Raw genomic sequence first — 9442 nt, 5'->3', positions numbered from 1 at the left:
TGTGCCAGGGAAAGATGTCGACCTACTTCCATTATAAGAAGCTTCTGATTTTCCCGAGAGCCCTGGAATGAGGGAAATGCTGAAAAGGGGGACCTCAGGTGAGCATGGAAAGGATAATTGGGCAGGACTGGGACAGTGGGGTACTACTGCCTATCTGGTGAGTGAGGCACAGAGACATGCTGGAGTTGAAGTAACTGACAGAGAGAACAAAAAAGTCCCGGGAAGGGGAAATGAATCATGCATTTTTTATTGACTATATTTTTAGCAGCATTTAGAGGATATTAGGTTACTGTACCACAAGCACACCTGGGCAAAATGGTGAAAGGCCAGCAGTCACTGTTCTTTGTTGTCTTTCAGTGCTGGGTTACTCTGATTTGGACATATATGGAAGGGTGACCTTTTTCCAGCATTCCTGATTTATCTGAAGATATTTTAGGAGAACCATGGATCATCAAGGAAGAAAGGTAAAGGCAAATGTTTATTTTGCAGACAGAAAGACTTTATTCTCTAATCTTTTTTTTTTTTTTTTTCACATTCACAACTATGTTTAAACGGGAAGCTTCTCCCAGTTTCATGAGCAAAATAGCTTCAGGACCACCCAGAGAGCTTTATTCCCTTCCCCTTGTCTAAATCACACAAAGAAAAATAAACAAATGAACACAACATTTGCCTTCTCATCCCTTCTTTTCACTAAAGGGTCAGGAGGGTCGGGGATCCTTCTTTTGCCATCTCTGGACGCCCTCACTCTCTTCAACAACCAATCCCAGTGGATCACGGCCTTTGAAATCTTAAATCCTTTAATCAGTTTCTCCAACTTTCTCTGTTGGGTTCTTTATGTCACATTCCTGGGCTAATTCAGGTACCTTCATACAGCACAGGATTTGGATGACAGAAAACACATGGAGAAGTACAAGTCCCGAGATCTGTACAAGTGGTGGGTTGATTATCCTTAGCTTCATTAAGGTTGCTTAGCAACATGATCTTGTATTAATCATGTCAGAGCAGCCACATCTTGACAAGCTATCTGCACTGCCAGGATACAGACCCTTCCTGCACACTGCTGAGAAACAGTTCCCATGAACTGTCCCTCTGAAGTCAGAGAGGCAATCGGTGAGTGAAAATTTAGACTTGTCAAAAATTTCATGAAGAATATCTTCATTATAGAAATGAGTCCGGGAAAAAGAATATAAGATGCTATATAAAGAAGTTTTTTCAGTGACCACAAATGAAAGGCATGAAGAACAACAACTAAAATATTAAATAGTGTGGCAAGGTGAGCTTAGTAATTAATTAATGGGTAAAGAATTCCCCAATAGATCACTGACTTTACAGTACACCTATTTGCTGTGCCTGGACAGACTAAGCCAATACATTCTTACAAGATTCATCACTGAGTCCATAGTCATCATTTCTAGCTAGATTTTTTTCCATTTGATAATTTTATACTATTAATCAGAGCTCATCAGATACTGCAGAAATAGCATACAAGAACTTTGGGTTAAATTCCGAACAGCTTCCTCATGTCTTTCTATTTCTTATTAATATGATTATGTTGCACTTACTAATGATCTTTTTTTATCTCAGCCATTTAATGATTTAAAATTACCAGCCATTCAGCGGAACAGTACCTAAAGACACATTGCAGTGCAGGGCCACTGAAAAGAGGATTACTGTTAGCTTGGTCATACTTAAAGATGTGAGTATGAAAATAACAACTAAATCAGAGACAACTGAAACAAGGTTTTATTTATTTTGTTTGTTTATGCAATTTTGCTGAGACTTCAAATATTTTCAAATAAAGAACATTTCAGGTCATTGACTACTATATGTACACTCCCACAAATGCTTACTGGGAAGGAAGACTGCACTTGGCCCACTGTTCTGTAGCACAAAGTCTAGATCTCTGAATCTGCATTAGATTTAACAAAATATCTCAGCTCTGTGTTTTTGTTTATTATTTTTCCACCGGCTGTAAAACTAAGAGAGTAGAGTTTCATTTGACACTCAGTATGTAGAGTATGGACTGTAAATTTGAGTGGTCAGGGACTGCCTCATTCTGTTCATGCTTATGCAGCAAATAAGTTAAATACTATTATTTCTAAAAGAACTTGGGCTGGACAATAATTTTTAGCAGCTGAACATCTGAAATATTAACAGAAAAGTAACTTGAAAGTGATGTGTTTACTAATACAAGGGCTAAGGCTAAATTCATAGGTATAGAGAATTAGGTATGGAGAATTTCTGTTTTATTAATAATACTAAATACCACATTTTTCAGGTTTTAAGAGATGTTAAGTTGCATGCTAAATCTGCCTGCCAGATTTCAAATCAAATATTCATTTCTTGGCAGACAGGACAAATCACTTGTAAGATAATGTAAATCTGAAAATTGAAACAATATATGTATATTGTGTACCAACATTTTAGATCACTATCATATCAATAATAGCTCAATTTATTCATAATAAAATATTATATCAGTGTAAGTATTAATAGATATATGTATATGCATCAGTATAGGTATAGCATGGATAAAACTCATTTTTCTGTCTTAGGATCTCAAAGGTCTGTCTTTTCATACAGAAAAGCTGTCCATGTTCTTCCTACTTTTATCTCAGCTGATCTTTAATATTAGGTATTGGGATAAGATTTTATTCCAAGTAGGTCATCTGAGTCTGTCACTTATGGGAGACACTATTTTGATCTGAGTAGTGTATCCATGCCCAATGTCTGTTAGAACACTTGAGATGTGTCTATGTTCTTATTACCTTAAGAGAATTCTGAAGTGGAAATATATTTTCCTATTAACTTAAAACATGTAGAAACTATCTAGCAGAGTACGTATATGATGACCTGCTGACACACACCACCTCAATGACCAGGTCTGACACTTGTAGGGCTCAATCTTCCATCTATTCCTGTTCAAGAGGGGCATGATCTCATTAAGAGCAGACTATTTTCACCTCCTCATCCTACATCCAGGCAACATGTGCTGCCCTCCACTAGCTGGATGTACAATGGTTTAGGAAAACTGAAATGAGAAAGAAGAAAAATGTAGGGAAATGGGAAAAGTTGGAGTTAAAATAAAGAACCTTTGGTACACTGACTCATTATACAGTAGTTAAAATAATGGTATGTCAAACCCAGGGGGAATAACCATGCCAATTAGATCACAGATTCTGGAAACTGTGAGCTGTAAACTGAAAACATTTGGATCAATGGCTGGATAGTGGAAAGTACCTTGTGAAATTAGAAACTATGTAAGAACTGTTTAGCTGTTCCACAGTTACACTAAATCCTGGCAAAATTGGTGAAAATGGTTCAGAAAAAATCACAATTCAGTTCACCAGGCATAACAATAAACATATCCTTTCCATAAGATAGCTGTACAACAGCTGGATGGGAGAAAAGAGCTGGAATTATTGCTGCCCGTGCCACTTATTAAAAACTCAAAGTAACTGGAAATAAGGATCACTGACTCTGTAAAACCCCAGAGAACTACAGGACTCTGGGAATTGAGGATTTACTTAGTTAACAATATAGCAGAGCAGGCAAGTTATCTTGGGTGTCTTGTGACATGTCTCTGTCCCAGCAAGGACTTTCTTTCTCTGAGTAAGTTGACACTTCATATTTTCATTCAGTGTGACCTTGTGCAGAAGACCTGATTCCACACCCCACATCATCAGGAAAATAAAAACAAAGAAGCAGGCAAACAAACAAACAAAACCCAGACTGTTTGTGCATAAAAACTTATTTGAAAATAATACAAATCAAAATGTCTTTCTCTTCTTTCCATATCATGTGTATGCTTTGATTGGGAGTATTAAAAATACTGATATATAAATAATTTTGAGTTATGCAGAGCTATGAATTATCACAACCATTCTTCTAGAGCTTTCTCTTGACTGGAGAAGTTTTTTTCTACCTTGTAACTGCTCTCATCATGGAGGGAAATCCATCAGATTTCCTGCCTCTCTGTGTTCTTTGTGATCCTTCCCCTGTAGATCTCACTGGAGAGCTCACCCGTGAGACATTCCCATGGTGGTGGGAGTGGAGGAGGGCAGAGCTCTCCAGCTCCACCCTCTTCCAAAGGAAATGTCATGAGAAAATGTTTTCTTGAGTTCTTTCCTGTTAACATGCTATGAGAATGCTGTGCGCTTTTATGGCATTTTGACTGGAAGTAATGTGAGAATAACATTCTCACATTATTTCCAGTAGAAATACCCTGAGAACATTGTTGTTTGTGATATTTCTACAAAATGTTCTTAGGGATTGGTTGTGACTAAAGTTGCCTTTATAAGTTATTTATTTATTTATTTATTATTTATTTATTCCATCAGAAACATGGGCAGCATCAAATGTCTCTCTATTTGTAGTATTTCTTTTAGCATTAACCCTCATCCAGATTTGTGCCAAATTAAACCTTAGCTGAAACACATGATATGTTTCTTTTGTGCCCAGAGATCTATCCAAACTGAATCAAAGGTTAAGAAACCAGATTAAAATCATCAGCAATTGGAGTATTTATAGGATTTCCTTCTGAGATGAAGTTGTTTCAACTGCCCTTTCTGTTTCAAAGTGGACCTAAAATATGTTTGAATAAAACTGTGGAGGAGTAAAGACCAGGAAGAACAAAGATCACATACTGTAATTTTATTTATTTATTTTTTTTCCTTTTTTTTTTTTTTAAAAAAAAAAAAAGACATTCTAATTAAATTAGAATGAAAACACAAGGATGCCTTTGCTTTCAGAGAAACAAGTAAGCGACCTAGAGAACCTTATAACTTGGCAGTCTACACATCTCTTTTTTTTAAATAATAAAAATAAAAATTAAAAAAAAAAATCTTTAAAAGAAAATTAATCTTGGAAAAAAAAAGATGTTTCAAGTCAATCAGCAGTTTATGCCATTTCCTCCAGTCCTGATGTTTCCTTCATGAATTATGCACTTTCAGCTGCCACTACTTACATAGGTGGGCCCTTGTGGTATGTTTCCCAGGACCAGCATGTGATTATGTATCATAAAAATGAATATTGTTCCTTCGGTAAAGGCAGAGATGCATAATTCCAACTGCTCCATGTTAGAAATCTCTGCACTATTTGAAAAATAGCAGCTGTTATTAAGAACATCTATAGCTATAATAGCTGCAACCATGAAAACTAATTACCATATTTTCATTTTAAATTGCAACAAAGGAATTAAGAAACAGATGCCCATTAAAAAGGAAAAAGGTAAAGTAGCCACTAACAGTTTATCAATAGCCAGAAGGTGGTGCTACATTGTAATATAGTTGCAGGGGGTCAGGTTTGTATCTTTGATAACTTATGCTGTTTGATTCACTTTTTAAAAGTGAAACAGAAGGAGAGATTAAACCTTCTCAACTTTGCTGCAGGGAGGTGTTCGGCAGAGGTAAAAAGAAATGTAGAATTCAGCTCTATGTATAGTGAAATATGGTGATATACAATCAGATCTTTCAGATAGTTATCTCTCTGTTTCTTCATTGCTGGCTATATTTAGCTCTCCTTCTTCCTTAACTCTTCTGTTTCATCAGGACAGTCAAAACCACAAACAAACAAAGAAATAAACAAAAAAACTATAAATGATCTTGCTGTGTTTCCATGAAGAAATCTTTCTTCTTGTAGCCTTTCACTTCATTTTTGCTAAAAATCTTTCAGCTTTTTCTTTTCATTGAACAAGAAGAGACCAGATATTCAGCCTCAGGTGGACACTGTTGACTTTGATGAAATTCTACCAGTTTTTGCCAGCTTAGGTTCTTCAGTCATTTTCTTTAACAGCAGAAGAGCTGCTGTCACTTCATGTATTTCTGCACAGTGGAAGGTAGTACAGGGCTGGGTTCCTGTGATGTAGCTCAGGTAAATCAGTGTAGATGCTTTCTCTTCCTGGTTAGACTCTATTGCCAGGCTGTTCCCTTCATCTGTTTGGCTGCATCTACATTGGTGCTTAATTTAGGGGTCAAGAGTGAGCTATCAAACCAGATACCTGGATTGTCCCAGTTTTGTGTGCCTTGTTTTGCATTTTGGGGTAGTCTTGGGAGTGGGTGCTAGATTCCTCCTGGTTGGCAATGAATGGGAAGACATGCTCCAGCAGCCCAGCCAGTGAGTGCACTGCAGCTCCGAGGGGCGATGAGGACACATGATCAGACCACAGTGAGGTTGATGTAGCCCTTCTCCCTTCCTCTCCCAAGTATTGTAAAGTTTGGATGTGGGGCCTCAGCAACAAATATTTCTCTCCTACAGATTCTTTCCTATTGATCTACTTCACTGGCTCATGTGGATATAGCCCAGGGGTATTTCTGCATAGACTTGGAGTCATATAGACAATTCCCCTGTGTTCTCTGATGAGAAAGATACTCCAATCTGATGCCTCTGATGCCTTTTTTTTTGGGTTTCTCCCCGGGGGGGGGGGGGGCGGGGGGCGGGGGGCGGGGAAGGGAGGAGGAGGGAGGTCACTAATAATCAGTCAGCTCCCTCAGGGGATAAGGTTTGTCTCAGAGGAAAATTACCCTGACCATCAGAACAAATCATCTCAGGGACATGGAAAATTCTTGCCAAATAATGCCATCATCATTGTTTGCATTGCAGAGGCAGGCTGAACTCACAGACCAGCAGTTATACTAACAAAAAAGGGAATGAGTCTGGTTGTTCCAATCTTGCTCAGCTTTAAGGGATTCACAGAACTGAAATTCATTGAGAATACATAGAAATAACATCTGGTTCAGGAAATCACTGGGCTGAAGGCAGTTGGTGTGTGGGATATTAGACTTGCCCTCTTTTTTCTGGGCATGGCTTTGACCACTGTTCAGACTGGTCAGGGTCTACTTTTACATATTGCCTGTGACAGGTCAAAGGACCTTCGTATATCCACTGTTGGATTTTCCCCTGTATTTACAGTGCCAGAAAGCTGCTTCCCATTTGATGGAAACATACCAGTTCTGCTGTCTGGGGGCATTAAGACATGAGCAAGAAGGGACACAGACTTAATTCTGGTGGAGGATAAATAGTATTTTCTTTCAAATGACAGGAGCATGTCTGACCAGCCTTATGCAGAGTAATTTCAGGAAAACTTTGAGTTCCTACAGAAATACATATGACTTCTTTTTTTGGTATGCCATACCAAAGGGGGAGGGGGAGAATAATGTTTTATTTGTCAATGTAAATATAACTATATACATATAGTTATGCAGTAGCTTTTAAATTCACCAGATGCTTAATGACTCCTTTCAATCAGAAATGTGGTCCATAGCAGATGGAATATGCCTAACCATTTCCAAAACCGTGGTGTTTTATTGTATTAAATAAAATGAATTTTGAACCATGAGGGAAAAAATGAAACCTTTCTTTAACTTATGTAATGACAAAATTGTCAAGCTATTTAAATAAAATATTGTTTAAAGCAACTATAGATCTAAGACCTGTAATGGCAGAGATCATATTCAGCTTGGGGTAAGTGCTTGTGTGAGAGTTTCTTATTGCTGGAAACACAGGCCCATAATGGAAGTGGTGACAGACCTTAAATTAGTGCAGTGCTACTGTACAATAATGCATACTCTCAGTGCCATGTGGTTATGATATGCAGCCGTTTTCCTATGCTGGTTATAAATTTGGACTGTCTGGCAGACATTACAAAAGGGAAAGACACCACTGATCATTCTATCCATCCACTTTGGGTCAGTGAGAGATCATTCCTGACAGTTTTAATTTCTAGTTTTTAATTGTGGACATTGCTGTAGTGCCCAAAATCCCCAGGCAGGTCAATGTCCCCTTGTGCTATATACCAGGGTAGGTGTTCCCTGCTTCAAATTTGCAGAGCAGCTAATGTGCAGATGTAATCAGAGGCAAATAGGGACTGAGGCTAACATGACATTATACATAATATAAAGGCTACAATTTCTTAACCTTTGCTGCTATGCTTTTTGTTCTTTTATATAATTCAGTTGTCTTATGTTGTTTGTTACCAGGTTGCTTTTAGTGGCTGAAGTAAAGCATCACAGCAGACCTGGCGTGTGGAGAAGCAGTTTCCTATGGACAAATGCAAGAGGGATGTTCTAGGAGCAAGGGCCACCACAGGAAAACTTCAGAGCCATTTGTCTGAGAAGCAAATGTGACAGGCATAGCAGTGGAAAGGTGATGTTATGAGACAGAGGAATGTGCAAAAACAGATGCAGAGCTGTGAAAGACCTCAAAGTACAGAATTACTGAAATGGTCTATGCCATAAAATGGATTTGATGTAGAAATCCCACAGCTAGTGGAAACTCATGCCATGAAGTCCAGACTTTAGATGTAAGACAGCACTGTGCCACAGTGATCTGTCACTGCAATTTCTCAGCAGGGCTTATTAGCTTGGGCACGGCACTGTCTGATGTGGGAAAAGTGCATCAAACGTGAACTGGCTGGGGGCCAGGCAGCTCAGTGTGTCCATGTATCACATGCCCCAGCACACCAGCACTGGAATTAGCTTAGACAGACCTCACTTGGGTTTGTTTTAATTGGTCCATAAATGATAAGAAACCATCTCTTCTTCTCTCATCCAACTAATCTCCAGTTTAATAAAGGAAGTTTCTTCTGATGATCAGATATTTTTTCCTTTTATATACATATATATTTAATTCCAGTATAAATTAATTGCCTTCCACAAACAGAGCAGAGTCCTTTGAAAAAGAGACATCCTGGCAAGCCAAACAACTGTTTTGTTGCCATCTGAGGGGGTTTACGCTAAAATCCAAGCCTCTGCTGCCTTTCTCCTGTTGAGGAAGAAGTACCTCATATCACAAACCAGCAACCCCTTCAGGCAATTGCCATTTAAAGAGTGGCATTGATGGACTCTGTAAGGAGCCCTATTCAGTGCTCTCTAGCTGGCAGCATGATGTCAGTGATGTGGGCGGCAAACCCCTGAAATTGCTTTGATGGTATTTGTGCTCTTTTTTTTTCATTTTTCACGAATGAGTGATTCATTTCTTTGAAACAATGTGTTTGGAAAGCCTGTCCCGCTAAGGAATTGTCTACGCAGTGGGGGAGGCTTGGAACACTGTATGTCCTCATGGAAGTACCAACAGGGGTTGTGCCAGATCCTCAGTGCAAGAGGTAACAGGGATGTTTGTATCCAAGCCAAAGCTTCATGAATCAAAGGCACTGACTCTCAGGCACAAGTGCCAAGGTTCAGTCAGATAACCTAACCTAGCCCATGCCAATTTAGAGTGAGAGGAATGCCCCAGACTTCAAATCCTGGGGATTCAAAGAAACTCAGTATAATCAATTTTAAGTATCCCACAGCCCTAAGAGTCATCTCTTCATTTATGGTTATTAAATGAAGAAATAATGTGATTTCATTTCCTCAATAAGAAAAAGCAAGAAACATTTTCCATTTTCTACTGAGAAATGATGCTACCTTGGGTGCTTTGTTATAAACAGTTTGCCAAACCTGGG

The 9442-nt window shown here is 38.6% G+C and overlaps 1 long non-coding RNA gene across 1 annotated transcript in view; it reads right to left on the bottom strand.

Annotated features, from left to right (window-relative positions):
* Positions 1 to 312: 312 nt before the first annotated feature.
* LOC118165254 overlaps positions 313 to 9442 on the bottom strand; it is a 173268-nt gene continuing 164138 nt past the window's right edge. The window contains exon 4 of the long non-coding RNA XR_004749944.1: positions 313 to 421. This is a non-coding gene — a long non-coding RNA (uncharacterized LOC118165254). The remainder of the gene's footprint in view (positions 422 to 9442) is intronic.

The sequence above is a fragment of the Oxyura jamaicensis genome, chromosome 3 (genome assembly GCF_011077185.1).
Source record: "Oxyura jamaicensis isolate SHBP4307 breed ruddy duck chromosome 3, BPBGC_Ojam_1.0, whole genome shotgun sequence".
NCBI lineage: Eukaryota > Metazoa > Chordata > Aves > Anseriformes > Anatidae > Oxyura > Oxyura jamaicensis.
This window is presented reverse-complemented; position numbering and strand designations above follow the sequence as displayed.